The sequence below is a fragment of the Balaenoptera physalus genome (assembly GCF_965194825.1).
Source record: "Balaenoptera physalus genome assembly, chromosome: 4".
Classification (NCBI taxonomy): domain Eukaryota; kingdom Metazoa; phylum Chordata; class Mammalia; order Artiodactyla; family Balaenopteridae; genus Balaenoptera; species Balaenoptera physalus.
In genome coordinates this window covers 52,853,199-52,869,786 of record NC_138891.1, presented here as the reverse complement: position 1 = coordinate 52,869,786, position 16,588 = coordinate 52,853,199, and the positions used below count along the sequence as shown (strand labels likewise).

Genomic DNA, 16,588 nt, shown 5'->3' with positions numbered 1-16,588 from the left:
AACACAGTGAGACATACCTGGATTTGACTAACTTAATAGTAACATATACATTGAAATAGAGTGTACTAACATATACATTGAAATAGAGTATACCAGCTCACACCAATAATATAACTACATTGCCTTCTGATCAGATGTGCTAACCCTGCTTCTTCCTCTCCTCAAATTCTTTTTAGAAACATTTATCTCAAAACTGAGGTATTAACCAGATGCCAGCCCCACTTGAACTAAGAAGTAAGGAAGATGGAAGTTGCCTTAGGATAGCATTTCCCAAAATGAATTTCACAAAATTCTAGGCCCTCAAGATGTTTTTTTTTAAAAATGAGTTTGTTGCAGGAAGGGAATTCTATGGTCAAATAAGTTTGTGAAATATTGTATGCCATATCTTCCTCTTAGATATTTGCATGTCTTAGTATACAATAGCATGTTAAGTAGTTTTAATAGCTCTAAACTACTAAAACTACTTAACATATCACCTGCTTATTTGATCTGAGAAACGTTTTTGATCTAATAATTCCTTAACCTTCTGTGGAACATACAATTTCAGAACTGTTTCTGCCCTGAAGGAACCTGTGGTACTGAAAGAAAAGGAAAAAACCAGTGGTAGTAGAAACCCAGACTTTTATCTTGTATCATAACCCACGTGGCACACCTTCACATGAGGGTGAATGGATGAGGAATTTGAAAAAATAATTTAGAATTTAGAGAAAGAAATCTATTTCTCTCCTTGTAGTAGATTAAACTATTGGTTCCAATTCTTCTCTCCCACCCCCACCTGGTCATAGCATTATTCATCCACATCCCACCACAGTCTCAGCCCTTGACATGGGGCTTGGCCGTGTGACTTGCTTTGGCCAATGGGATGGGAGTGGACCTGAAATGATTGAGGCCTTAAATGTGCTTGTCCAGTTGTCTTACTCTCTTCCACTCCTGCCTTTTCCATGAGAAGATCATGTCTCAGATAGCTGCTGTTATAAGCCATAGTTAACCTAGAGTTAACTACCATCTTAGAGCCAAGCTTAGCTGAACACAGCCTAGATTGGCCAACCTTAGCCAACCTGCAGATGTGTGGACAAAAAATAACTGCATATTGTTGTATGCCAGTGAACTTAGGGGCAGTTTGTTCTACTGTGTTTTCATGGCAATTGCTGAATTATATACTGCTCCATAGGAGTTTGCTCCAAAATAATTAATACTGCTATAAATGTCCATAATAGCTAAAAGAGAACACAGTAATGAAATCAAGTGATGTATCATAGGGCACTGAATTTGTGGATCATTGTTTTATTAATTCCCTTTATTCTTAAATTCTTGAAAATGATGTCCTGTCAAAAGCATAAAATTTTTTGATATCTTACTTCTCTTAGTACGGTTATCCCAACAGTTTTAAAGAAAATATACCCTCCCAGACAGCTCAGCTTCCCCCACTTAAACAAAACGAAGTAATGAAAAACATTTAATTGACATGAATATAAATTTTAAAAGAAATACATCTGCAGTTTAATATATTAAGACCAAGGATTCCACAGAAACCACAATTATTATCAAATGTCCTCAAAATATTAATTTTAGTTTTACTGCTATTCAGCAAAGGGGATGAAGAAGTACATCAAAAACTCTCCTGCCTAAGGAACTAGTCATTCTGACATGACAAACTTTGGCCCAGCAGGCTGCTACCAGCGAGGCCTTCATCCCTGGACCCCAGGCAAAGACCCTGTGTTCTTGACAAGAACTATGTTCTTTTTCTCCCCAGAGCACCTCCATTCTCTCTTCTTTTTCTCATTTTTGTGCATCATCTAATCCTTCTTCTCTCCATTTCTACACGTTCTAGACTCCTCTGCTTCTAGTCATCCCTCTGTCTATAAAATGGGTGATTGTAGGAATTAAGTGATTCTTGTATGTAAAAGTGCCTTACCTGGTTGCTCAACAAATATTGATCTATCTCTTTCTTTTCCTGACTATCCTACCTATCCTACCAATTCCTTAATGGTAGTCCAGCAAGCTATGGATAGATAGATACATACATACATACATACACAGATATCTATATCTCACTAGACTACTATATAATCTGTCTCACTGCATGTACGAATATGAAAGAAGTAGTCATAAATAATCACTGCATGTATGAATATGAAAGAAGTAGTCATAAATAAGAAACCAGCGTTAACGATAACTGTTGGGATTCACATTTGTCCTTCTAGGATTTGACTGTGACTCACATTAACGGCCAGCTGAGGAACACACTATCTAAAAAAAACAGGATCTAGGTGAGACAGCAGATCTGGATTTGAATCATAGCTTTAGAACTTACTGTCTGATAAGTTAGTACCCTCTCTTCAACCCAATTTCCTCACCTGAAAATTGGGAGTAATAATATTTAATAGGATACCATCTATAAAAGATAATATCTAATGGAATACTATACATGAAGAGCTTAGCACAATGCCAAACACACAGCCAGCACTCAAGAAATGCTAGCTATTATAATTATTGTACAAGAGTTGAGTTTGTAAGTGACAATATATTTACTTTATAATATAAATACCTTGAAACAAGCACACTATTAACATTATCTTCATTTTAAAATCACTACCTTTATGAGCTGAAATGCAGAGACAAGAAGGAAGGAAGATTTATTGTATTAATTCATCTCACTCCCACCATGTTTCTAATCTGCTTTACACATCAGATAGCTAGAGTTTAGGGGTATCCCTGAAAAAAAAAAACTACTGAAGGTTAATGTGTATCATTTACATGCTTCAGAGCATAAGCAAATTACTGGCTGGTCAGATCAAGGTGAAACACACTGGAATGAACGCACTATGGCCACGCCTCTATTTTAAGGCTACCTGTAAGGGAAAAAAAAAAAAAAAAAGATTGAAGCATAGCTATTTTAACAAATAGGGGTAGGAGTGATTAATTACTTTTTACTGTCATTCAACAGTGTGTCACCCAGAGAGCAACCTCATTTCTCCAATTCCGCTATAAATTTAATAGTGGTCACATCATGGCCTACTTGGCTGAAAAGCATTGCTCCTGAAACCCTGATGGTACTTTTAAGTCCACTGATGTATGAACATAATTCTCTGTGTCTCTTAGCTCCACATACTCTGTCTCTCCCAGGGAGACACTTTAGTAGATCTATGTGGCACCATGTGGAAAGTTACAAGGGATGAGCTCTCTGATTCTTTCCTCTTTCATGTAACAAGATGAGAGAAAATTTAAAACCAATGGGTGTTATTCTATGGTGTAGATATTCTTTCCACTCTGTTAAGGGAGCATAAAAAGATATTTATTAAAATTGAAAACTATTAGTTATGAGACCACTGCAGTGTGAACATTTAGTTTGGTATCTAAAAAGGGATTGTAAAGATCCCATTGAAAAATTTGCAGGATAGGATGGTGGTTAGCCATTGTGCCTAAAGCCCATCCCTCTATTTGCAGTAACCCACAGGAAGAAATTTCTAAAAAGTAGGATCATCGCAAAGGCCTGCCAGACACCAGGTAGAATTTCCAAAAAACAAACCCTCAAGGAAGAACAGGTGATGAAAAGTAGATTATCACCTATATCTACTGCATGCCCAACTCAGAGACTCAAGTTCAAGGACTCATTTCTGGGGCTCGAAGTGCTATTTCATCCCCTAATTCCAGTATTAGTACTCTCTTTTTGTATGTATGCATAAATGTTAATCCCTTCAACATTTAGGAAATGGAAATGGACAAGTAATGGTTTATTTCACCTTGAGATATGAAGTTAATGAGAAGAAGAGGTGGTGAAAGAAAGAGCAGTGAACTCCGGAGGTTGAAGTTTCTTTGGTTTTTGGGTTTTTCTCCTTATAATTCTCCCAGCAAAGAAAGTTCTATATGTAAGTTCTAACAGTACCAAGGTGAGCTGCAAGGAGAACCAAGAAGAAGCTACCAACCCAGCCTCTAGTAAACATTTGGCTTGGACCAGGCTCCTGTGCAGTCAGACCTTAAGAAAGATTCTACATGGCGAAAAAAAAAAAAAAAAAAAAAGGAAGCATTAAACTCAGGTGGAATACTGAAGTCATGTTTTCCAAGAGAAAACCACTGGAAGTTTTAATGAGCAGTTCTACTGAATGTCCAACAGAGGTGTTAGGTACTAAGATTAAAGAAAAAAAAAAAATTCAGGAAAAGAATAATTTAGGACAATGAGCCTGATGTGGAGGAAAGAGGACTTTCCATTAAAAAAAAAAAAAATCAGTTTTAGCCCCTGTTAACTGGGAAAATCACTAGACTTCTCTTAGCATAAGTTTTTTTTTCTGTTTTAAAAAAATTATATAAGTTTCAGGAGGTTACCATTATAATTCAACATCTGTATACTACAAAGTGGTCACCAGAACAAATCTATCCATCCATCACCATGCAGTTGACTTTCTTCACCCATAGGTTTTAATACCTGTCAAATGGGAAAATTTGTTTTATCTACTTTGTGGAGATACTAAAAAGTTAGATGTAATTATATACATGAAAATGTCTTAGAAATTTAAAAAATTCATGACTAATTCATGGAGTCTTTAATATCTTTAATATCTTTAAAGATATTAGTCTTTAATATTAGTCTTTAATATCTTTCCTGTTTTAGAGATTGTCCTCTGTATTTCCGATTTGATACTATCACTTATTGATTCTTATTGCTTCTAGTTTAAAATTATGCTGCAATTTAATTTTTTATTTCTTTATAATTTCTTTATTTTCTTCAATTCCCTAATCTCACTGTTTCAAAATAACAAATGTATACTTCCTTTATAAATTATCTTTCCTATTTTGATTCAAGGGAACATCTTCAGAATTCAGTGCTAGGATGGGGAAAGAAATGCAGAACATGCCAAAACACCAGGCATCCATGACTGATCTCATAGAAATTAACAAGAAAAAGAGTAAGAGCATAAAAGACAAATGGTAAAGGATCTGAGCAGACAATCCATAAATAATGAAATATAAATGACTAACAAATATGCAAAAAAAGATCTAGTCTTACAAGCAACTAAGAAAAGCAGGTGGTAACATATTAAAGAATAATAAGAAGCCCACACTTTCTTATAGAGTTACTGGCAAAAAAGATGGAAGTAAAAGCTATGAATTCTTTTCCTGAGTAAAGCACACAAGCACACAACACACTTCGATATAAGAAAAACTAAAATAAAAGCCCAGGACCAGATGGCGTCACAGGTGAATTCTATCAAACATTTAGAGAAGAGCTAACACCTCTCCTTCGCAAACTCTTCTAAAATATAGCAGAGGGAGGAACACTCCCAAACTCATTCTATGAGGCCACCATCACACTGATACCAATACCAGACAAAGATGTCACAAAGAAAGAAAACTACAGGCCAATATCACTGATGAACATAGATGCAAAAATCCTCAACAAAATACTAGCAAACAGAATCCAACAGCACATTAAAAGGAACATACACCATGATCAAGTGGGGTTTATCCCAGGAATGCAAGGATTCTTCAATATACACAAATCAATCAATGTGATATACCATATTAACAAACTGAAGAAGAAAAACCATATGATCATCTCAATAGATGCAGAAAAAGCTTTCGACAAAATTCAACACCCATTTATGATAAAAACCCTCCAGAGAGTAGGCATAGAGGGAACTTACCTCAACATAATAAAGGCCATATATAACAAACCCATAGCCAACATCGTTCTCAAAGGTGAAACACTGAAACCATTTCCTCTAAGATCAGGAACAAGACAAGGTTGTCCACTCTCACCACTATTATTCAACATAGTATTGGAAGTTTTAGCCACAGCAATCAGAGAAAAAAAAAGAAATAAAAGGAATCCAAATCGGAAAAGCAGAAGTAAAACTGTCACTGTTTGCAGATGACATGATACTATACATAGAGAATCCTAAAGATGCTACCAGAAAACTACGAGAGCTAATCAATGAATTTGGTAAAGTAACAGGATACAAAATTAATGCACAGAACTCTCTTGCATTCCTATACACTAATGATGAAAAATCTGAAAGAGAAATTAAGGAAACACTCCCATTTACCATTGCAACAAAAAGAAAATACCCAGGAATAAACCTACCCAAGGAGACAAAAGACCTGTATGCAGAAAACTATACGACACTGATGAAAGAAATTAAAGATGATACAAACAGATGGAGATATACCATGTCCTTGGATTGGAAGAATCAACATTGTGAAAATGACTATACTACCCAAAGCAATCTACAGATTCAGTACAATCCCTATCAAACTACCACTGGCACTTTTCACAGAACTAGCACAAAAAATTTCACAACTTGTATGGAAACACAGAAGACCCCGAATAGCCAAAGCAATCTTGGGAATAAAAAATGGAGCTGTAGGAATCAGGCTCCTGGACTTCAGACTATACTACAAAGCTACAGTAATCAAGACAGTATGGTACTGGCACAAAAACAGAAATATAGATCAGTGGAACAGGATAGAAAGCCCAGAGATAAACCCACACACATATGGTCACCTTATCTTTGATAAAGGAGGCAAGAATATACAATGGAGAAAAGACAGCCTCTTCAATAAGTGGTGCTGGGAAAACTGGACAACTACAAGTAAAAGAATGAAATTAGAACACTCTGTAACATCATACACAAAGATAAACTCAAAATGGATTAAGGACCTAAATGTAAGGCCAGACACTATAAAACTCTTAGAGGAAAACATAGGCAGAACACTCTATGACATACATCACAGCAAGATCCTTTTTGACCCACCTCCTAGAGAAATGGAAATTAAAACAAAAATAAACAAATGGGACCTAATGAAACTTAAAAGCTTTGGCACAGCAAAGGAAAACATAAACAAGACGAAAAGACAACCCTCAAAATGGAAGAAAATATTTGCAAAAGAAGCAACGGACAATGGATTAATGTCCATAAATTACAAGCAGCTCATGCAGCTCAATATTGAAAAAACAAACAACCCAATCCAAAAATGCGCAGAAGATCTAAATAGACATTTCTCCAAAGAAGATATACAGATTGCCAACAAACACATGAAAGGATGCTCAACATCACTAATTATTAGAGAAAAGCAAATCAAAACTACAATGAGGTATCACCCCACACCAGTCAGAATGGCCATCATGAAAAAATCTACAAAGAATAAATGCTGGAGAGGGTGTGGAGAAAAGGGAACCCTCTTGCACTGTTGGTGGGAATGTAAATTGATACAGCCACTATGGAGAACAATATGGAGGTTCCTTAAAAACCTAAAAATAGAATTACCATATGACCCAGCAATCCCACTACTGGGCCTATACCCTGAGATAACCATAATTCAAAAACAGTCATGTACCAAAATGTTCATTACAGCTCTATTTACAATAGCCAGGACATGGAAGCAACCTAAGTGTCCATCCACAGATGAATGGATAAAGAAGATGTGGTAAATATATACAGTGGAATATTACTCAGCCATAAAAAGAAACGAAATTGAATTACTTGTAGTGAGGTGGATGGATCTAGAGTCAGTCATACAGAGTGAAGGAAGTCAGAAAGAGAAAAACAAATACTGTATGCTAACACATATATATGGAATCTAAAAAAAAAAAAAAAGGTTCTGAAGAACCTAGGGGCAGGACAGGAATAAAGACGCAGACGTAGAGAATGGACTTGAGGACATGGGGAGGGGGAAGTGTAAGCTGGGATGAAGTGAGAGAGTGGCATGGAATATATACACTACGAAATGTGAAATAGATAGGTAGTGGGAAGCAGCCACATAGCACAGGGAGATCCGCTGGGTGCTTTGTGAACACCTAGAGGGGTGGGATAGGGAGGGTGGGAGGGAGACACAAGAGGGAGGGGATATGGGGATATATGTATACGTATAGCTGATTCACTTTGTTATACAGCAGAAACTAACACAACATTGTAAAGCAATTATACTCCAATAAAGATGTTAAAAAAAAAAGAAAAACTAAAATAAATGAATTAAGTATTAACTAAAGATACTAGTTAAAAAAAAAATTACAGAGAAACAAAGCAAAAACCCAAAAACACTTAGGAAAGAAGGAGGGGGAAAAAAATAACAAAGCCAACATAAAAACCAAAATCAATGAATTAGGAAGCAGAATAGGAGAATTAATAAATTAATCTAAGACTGTGTTGCTTTTAAAAAAGCAAAATAATCAAACCTCCGCTATTCTAATTAAGAAACAAACAGAGAAAACAAAAGTATATAGTACTGAGAGTGAAAAGGGGAATGACACCACTGGTACAACAGGCATTTAAAATGTTCTAAGAATGTAATGTTCTTCACTGTAATGACATATTTTAGAGTCTGAATGAAACTGGTAATTTTCTAGGAAAATATAAACTAACAAAATTGATACAAAACACTGAAAACCTACACCATATGATAATCAAATAAGAAAAAAAAAGAGGTGAAATGAGCTGGGCTGAAATTTTTTTAAACTATTTATTTCCAAGTGTTCCAGAGTATTGAAAAGATGGGGATCTTTCCAATTTGTTTTATATAGCTAGCATAAGCCTGACACCAAAACGTGATGAACATAACTCAAAATAGATTATATATTTGGGAAAAAAATCTAATTATATATTTACTAAGTGAAAATAAATCAATATGAATTAGAACAGCCCAATTTTAAAATGAATAAAATTCATGAACAGTATACACATACAAATGGCCAATAAACGTGCGGTTGATTTAGTACTCAAATTAAGGTGAGGTGCCTTTGTTACTCATCTGATTAGCAAAGAATAAGTAGATTAAAACATTGTTAATACGTAGTGTGTGTGAGGATATAGAAAAAAAAGAACTTAAATACCTTGTTGGTAAAAGTGTAAAACTTTTCTGGAGACCACTTTCATGATGTATATTTTCTAAAATATGTTTTTTGGGTTCTAATATATATGCCTGACTCGGCAATTCCGATATGTGAGAGTACATTATAACAGATAGAATATGAAAATTTAGAAATGATCAGATGTGTGGGCAAAGATGTATATACAAGGCTGTTCAATGTACCTTATTTATGACATTAAGAACTTTCAGTGTCTCTGGAGAAATTTATCACTAGGAAAAACATTAAACGGGGATCTGGTAAAATTATGCAGCCATTTAAAAAATGGTATAAATCTATATTTATTAATGTCCAAGATACAGTCAAAGAAAGAAACATAATAGTATGGATAATGAATAATATCATTTTCATAAATGGAAGGAGAAAGACATAGATAGATGACAGAGAGATGATAGACAGAGAACTAGCTAATATAGATATATCCACACCAACATCTAACAGTGGTCATTTTTTAATAATAGAATTATGGGGGCTTCCCTGGTGGCGTAAGTGGTTGGGAGTCTGACTGCCAATGCAGGGGACGCGGTTCGAGCCCTGGTCTGGGAAGATCCCACATGCCGCGGAACAACTAGGCCTGTGAGCCACAACTACTGAGCCTGCGTGTCTGGAGCTTGTGCTCCACAACCGTGATAGTGAGAGGCCCGCGCACCGCGATGAAGAGCGGTCCCCGCTTGCCGCAACTAGAGAAAGCCCTCGCACAGAAACGAAGACCCAACACAGCCAAAAATAAAATGGATAAATAAATAAATAATAAAAATAAGGAATTCCTTTAAAAAAAATAATAGAATTATGAATTTTTTCTCTTTATAATTTCTTAATTATCTAATTTCTAACAGTTTAGTACAGTTCTTTTCATTATCTGTGTTAAAGAACCAATTCTCTTTGGTGTTGGTTTTGTCCCAATCTGTTGTGGAATGATACTTTATTAAACAGAGTAAAAATAAATTACTAGAAAAAAATGAAGTAAAAATATGACCTAAAAATACAAAAGCTAATTTTTATTATAATTCAACAAATATAATATTTCTCTATCAAACTGCTATGAAAGTTTCTAAATGCTTGCTCTGTTTCTGTGCTTATCTCATCATGGATCAGTAGCTCAGGAAGTGACACTGTAGCACTGGTGTAGTGATTAAACACGCAGACTCTAGGGCCAGACATCTAGGTATGAATCCAAATTACTGTGTAGCCTGAGATGACTACATAACTCTCTAAACTTCAGTTTCCTCATCTGTAAAATGAGTAATGAGTGCTATGCACTGAATGCGTATCCCCCCCCCCAAATTCATATGTAGAAACTTAATCGTATATGTGATGGTATTTGGAGGTGGGGCCTTTGGGAGGTGATTAGGTCTTGAAGGTGGAGCCCTCATGAAGAGAATTTGTTCCCTTATAAAGAAGACCCAACTGAGCTCTCTGGTCCTCTTTCTGCCATGGGAGGTTACCATGAGAAGTCGACAGTCTGCAACCTGAAAGAGCACCCTCACCAGAAGTGGACCACACTGCACCCTGATCTTGGACTTCCATGTCTCCAGAACCATGAGAAGTAAATGTTTATTTTTTAAGCCACCCAGTCTATGGTATTTTGTTATAGCAACCTGAACTGACTAAGACAATGGGCATGAAAACAGTGATTATCAAATGAGGTAATAGATGGAGTGCTCTTAGAACACTGCTTGTAACATAATAAGCACTATTTAAATGTTGGCAATTATCATCATTATAAAAAGAAGTAGAGTTAATAGTAGAGTTAATATTGGGAAACAAAGCCAATAATTTAGTAGACAATCTTGAGACATTCTCCCAGAATGCAGTGGTGAAATAAATCAGAAAGCCTAATAGACATGAAGAACAGAGATGGAAATGCAACTTAATTACTTTCTTAAGAAAGAAAACATGGCAGTTGGGATGGGAACAAAAATCAAAGATGTAAGTGAAGAAAACTTTTCTAAGTTAAAAAAAAAAAACCAAAAGACAAAACCTGGGTATGGAAACACAAAGACCTTACCTCTTTCCAGGCAAAACAGGTGAAAATAGAACACATCTGGATTCATGGTAGCAATAATTTTGAATTATTGAAAAATATATCACATGCTTGGGGAAAACAAAGAAATTTCAACACAGGAAGTTCTTTTAAATTATGTCTAGTTTAATCCAAAAAAGTATGATTTTTTTCCTCCTCTGCATGCTAAATATGAGAACGTAAGTGGAGAACTATGTATTTACAGAGAAACGGTTATGTCTCAAGAAACATACACTCAGCCACATTCCTTTACATGTATAAAGTCAGCAAAAATACATTCTCAGTAATGCCTGAGCTCAGAGAAGTTACCATCCACATAACCCCTCTTTGAAAAATTACTTGGAAGTGGGGCTCACAAACTGAAAGATGTTTAAGAAAAAATAAATAATGAAGTCATAATACAAAAGGACCTGCCACCTTCTCCCTGTGAATATAACTAAGTACAACCCTCATCTCATGGCAAATGTCCTTATATAAGAGACCACAATAATGAGAATCTGGAGAAACTGATGCATTCTTTCACAATGGCTGCCAAATAAAACTTCAGAGCAAACTTCATTATGAATTATTACACTTCATTATAAAAATCAGTCTATAATTTGACAAGAAAAAACCCAAGAAAATTATTTCCCTCAGATATGATTAATCTTCTCATCCCAAATCTCAGTTAAACATGATAATAATTGTGCTAAAACAAAAGGAGGGGGATAAAATGAAAGACACTTAAACCTTAACATGATTATTTTTTAATTAAACTTTACTTTGAGATAACTGTAGATTCTTATGGGGTTGTAGGAAATAATGCAGAGAGATTCCATGTACTCTTTATGCAGTTTTCTCCCACTGGTAAGCTCTTGCAAGACTAGTACCATCACCAAAATATTAAGATTCAGGCATTCCACCAATCTTAAAATGTCTCCAACTTTACTTGTACTCATGTGTGTGTGTGTGTGTGTATTTACTTCTGTGTATCTACCCACCAAAGTCAAAATACCTTACAGTTTACAGGTCTATCACTACAAGGATTCCTTCCTGTTGTCCTTTTATAACCACAACACCCATTCCATCCCTAACCCCACACAATCACTAATCTGTTCTCTATTTCTATAATTTTGTCATGTAATCATACAGTATATAACCTTTAGGGATGGGTTTTTTTTCACTCAGTATAATTCCCTAGAGATTCATTTAAGTTGTTGCACTATCACTCACTCATTCCTTCTTATAGATGAACAATACTTTACAGTATAGCTGTACCACCATTTGTTTAATCATTCACCATTGAAGGACATCTAGATTGCTTCCAATTTGGGGCTATTATGAATTAAATTGCTATAAACATTCACGTATGGATTTCTGTGTGAACATAAGTCTTCATTTCTCTGGGATAAGTGCCTAATGTGCACTTGTTGAGTTGTACAGTAGTTGCATGTTTAGTTTTTTAAGCACCTGCCATATTGTTTTCTCCACTGGCTGTACCATTTTACATTCCTATCAGCAATGTGTGAGTGATCCAACTCCTCACCATTCTCAGATTTTGGTGTTGTCACTATTTTTTATCTTAACCATTCTAACAGGTATGTGGTGATACCTCATTGTAGTTTTAATTTACATTTCTCTGATGACTAATGATGTCAAACAATAAACATGTCGAACATCTTTTTATGAGCTTATTTGCCATCTGCATGTCCTCCTCAGTGAAAAATCTGTTCATGTCTTTGCCCACTTTCAAATTGGAGTCTTTTTCTTTTTCTTAACTGTTGAGTTTTGATTCCATTATGGTAGAGAATATACTCTGAATTTCAGTATTTTTCAATTTGTTGATGTTTACTTTACTGCCCATGATATACTCTATATCAGTGACTTTTCCATGGGTGCTTGAGAAAAATATGTATTCTGCTGTTGTTAGGTGGAGTGTTTTACATATATGTCAATTACCATTGGTTGATTGTGTTGCTCAGATCTTTATGATCTTTGCTGATTTTCTTTCTAGTATTTCTATCATTTGCTGAGAGTGGGATATTGAAATATCCAACTATAATTATAACATGAGTATACTTTAAGACATTTTAGATTTTAATTGAAAACATAAAAAGAAGCAGATCATATGAAAAAGAAATGCAAAGATTATATACAATACATAATTTATTATAAAAACATGAAGAGGATGTTAGGAAATATGTAAAAAATTAATGGCAATTATACATGGTGATAGGGTTATGGGTAACTTACTCTCCATCTTTAGATTTTTTTATAATTTCCAAAGCAATATAAAAACCTTAAAAATTTCTGATTGGATGAATGATATATACTCTTATTTGTAGCTAATTGATAACTCAAATAATGCCACATTTTTCAAGATTTACTGTTCTCTCCTAGACCTTCAGGGATCACTTAAAATTATGTCCCAGGAATATGGTGGGCAAACACTCATCATACAATATTCTAATAAGGGAGAATCTATTAGCAATATCAATCTTATTAATGATGATACTAATTAAAGAAAAATGTGTGGCTGTATTTTTAAGAATGGGACCCATAATATAATATTTAATCTTGATTATTTCTGCTATTATTGGGCTTTATATTATTTTTATCTGTGTTTGTAAACAAAACTTGAAATTCCTTTTTGCCACAGTTTCTGAAAATAGGTTTGATATTTATTTCTTAAAAGAACTTTGAGATACCTTAGAAAAAGATTTTATAACTCTGAAGTATTGCCATCCTGTTTTCAGAACACTCTCAAATATATTTTGTAAAATATGTATTTTTTATTAAAATTTGAGCTTGTGATTCTAATTTACTACTGAAATTTCATTTTAATCTACCTCCTCATGAAAACAACAACAATACACATAAGAGTCTTCACTGCATTTTCCCTTAAATATTATGCTTTTAACTTGTCCATGCTTCATTCAAAAATATTTTAGGCTTCTTTTCAAAACAAAAAACTAACACATAATTTTGTTTCCTAATTCAAAGTCTTCTCACTGATATACTATATCAGGTAGTTTAAAAGTTCTTGTTGCCTTATCTCCATGAGTTATTTCACCAAAAATGTAAAGTGTATAGCTTTAGACAAATATAATTTGAACTAAGTCACCCTTCCTACATTCAAACAAATACATCTCACATTAAAGTTCATCTTCTACAGAATTAACTTCTCAGTCTCTACAAATGTCTGCATGAAAATTTTAAAATTCAGCAAAATATCTGGAATGTTCTTTATAATCCTGACACCAGTACTTTGTCTATATTTACTATAATTCTACCTTTAACTTCAACATATTTATAACAATTTGCAAAGCTTATTTCAAAGATGCCACATTTTGGCAAACAAATAAAGCAACCTTTGATAAAATCAGAAAGTACTCTATCTTAGAATACTTGACTGATAAACCAAGATCACCACAAATATACATAAGCCTACCCAGCAGGCTGCCTGTTTTCCCATTTTAATGTGAACTGAAAAATTATCCCTGTCTCTCCTTGCTGTCTTATAGTTTGGCTTCATAAATAAAGTATACTCTTTAGTGTGTTAAGATTGATCATTTTATTCCTTTTCTGGCCTTGAATCTCACAGAAGTAGAGAATATTGCAGACATTAGATCAGGCATTTATTCTTCACTTTATCTCAATGTTCATAGACCACGTCTTTAATATTATTTAATCTGAAGGTCAGCTTCCTCTTACCACGTAGGATCTGAGTGTCCTTGTAGACGCTACTCCCTGAATGGCCCACACATTCATCCCATAAAAAGTGTGCCTGAGAAAGGAGACATGCCTGCTCCACCGCAACAGAGAGGGACACAGAGGAGGAAGGGGCAAAGGACACATACAATGTGGGGCTTGTTTGTTTCTCTTTTGTTTCTTTAAGATTTTATGTGAAAAATCCATGAGATGTGAGCATTTAAGACTTGAAAAAAAATGCTGATTTAATTTAGAGGATAAAATTAATCAAGAGGTTCTAGAATTTTAATATGATGATATGCTGGCAAATAAAACTACGTAATTTCTACTCATTTTGTTTTCTACTGATTTGGGCTTTATAAAGAGCTATGTCATCCAAAAACCTTTTTATTTTCCCCCTGAAAAACTGTTGCTTTAGGTATCTCTGGGTCCTACAGGATCAGATTGGCCCTACAGGATCAGAGGAGAGGTGTGGTCTCAAGCCGTCATGTTCAAACTATAACACTTTCTCTTAAATGATATTTTAAGGTCTGTTTCCAACTATATTGACATTCGTGAGGTCAGACTCTCAGGAATAGTTACCAAATCAGTGTTAAATGCTTTGTCTCTTTTATTATCAATTTTATCAGGTAATCTTTATAAAGCAACCAGACAACATTGACTGAGGTCATTTACTTTGTATCTTCCACAAGAGTCTTTGCTTTTTTTCCCCCCAAATAATTGAGAACTGTACTCTGAGGGCCCTTATAAGAACATGAATAGAATTTGATTCTTTTCTAAAGGATAATTTGAGGGGAAAAACTTTTACATTTGATTGTGTGCATATAGTTGTTCAGGAAAAGGAATAATAGATTACATATCTAAAGAGCTCTTATAATTAGTAAGAAAAAGATTATGGAAATAGGCAAGGAATAGAAAACAGGAATTTACAGGGAATTAAAAATAGCCAAAATTTATTTAAAAGACCTATCTAATGCAAATTAAAATGTAAGGGCAGTAATTTTTGTCTGACAATTACTAGTAATTACTCAATAACTATATATTGACTGAAAGTATGTATTATAGTAACAAATTTCTCCCATCAAATTGGAAAAGACTTTTAAAAATGATATGAATCCTCAGACTTGACAGGATATCCAGGCAAAAGATAGTAGCACCAGGTAACTACCAATTCAAACTAGGGATGTTAAACATCTAGATTCTCCTTCAGCTCACAGTTGTTGGATAAACTAAGAAGAGAAATATATTTTCGAACAGAATATAGTCATTCTCAACCCATTTGCACTTTAAAAAATAATTGACAACAATGTTAATGTAAATGAGGTTGCAAGGCAACCTCAACTTACTCTATAAAAGAAAAATTAGGGGACTTTCCTGGTGGCATAGTGGTTAAGAATCCACCTGCCAATGCAGGGGACACAGGTTCGAGCCCTGGTCAGGTAAGATCCTACATGCCGCGGAGCAACCAAGCCCATGCACAACAGCTACTGAGCCTGTGCTCTAGAGCCCGCGAGTCACAACAGCTGAGCTCGCGTTCTGCAACTACTGAAGCCCGCACACCTAGAGCCCGTGCTCTGCAACAAGAGAAGCCACCACAATGAGAAGCCCACGCGCCACAACTAGAGAAAGCCCGTGAGCAGCAACGAAGACCCAACGCAGCCAAAAAAATTTAAAAACAGAAAAATTAGTTTAAATAATATCATTTAAATAAAAAGGATTTAGAATACAAGAAATTTTACACTAAGGTATATATAAATAGATATTAACTCCAAATATTACTATCCCTGGTAAGAAAAGCATAGAGGATATAGAAAAGAGCAAAGAAGCAGATAATCTGAATAAGGTCACTAAACAGGTGGAATTTCTCCTCCCCCATCAGCCTTGATTCTAAGACACAGGAGAAAACTCTGACGGAAAAGAAAGAAAGTGCCGATCTATCCTTGTCATATTATTGACACTTCTTAATGTTTGGGCTTCTCCTCCCAAAATTAATTATTTTCTTCCTCTACAGT

At 34.8% G+C, this 16,588-nt stretch overlaps 1 protein-coding gene and 1 long non-coding RNA gene across 2 annotated transcripts in view; both read left to right on the top strand.

The window, feature by feature from the left end:
* The window catches only part of LOC309659389, a 538,108-nt gene that overhangs the window by 49,059 nt on the left and 472,461 nt on the right, over positions 1-16,588 (top strand). The gene's annotated exons all lie outside the window — the stretch shown is intronic.
* SPATA16 (spermatogenesis associated 16) overlaps positions 1-16,588 on the top strand; it is a 228,455-nt gene that overhangs the window by 37,664 nt on the left and 174,203 nt on the right. The gene's annotated exons all lie outside the window — the stretch shown is intronic.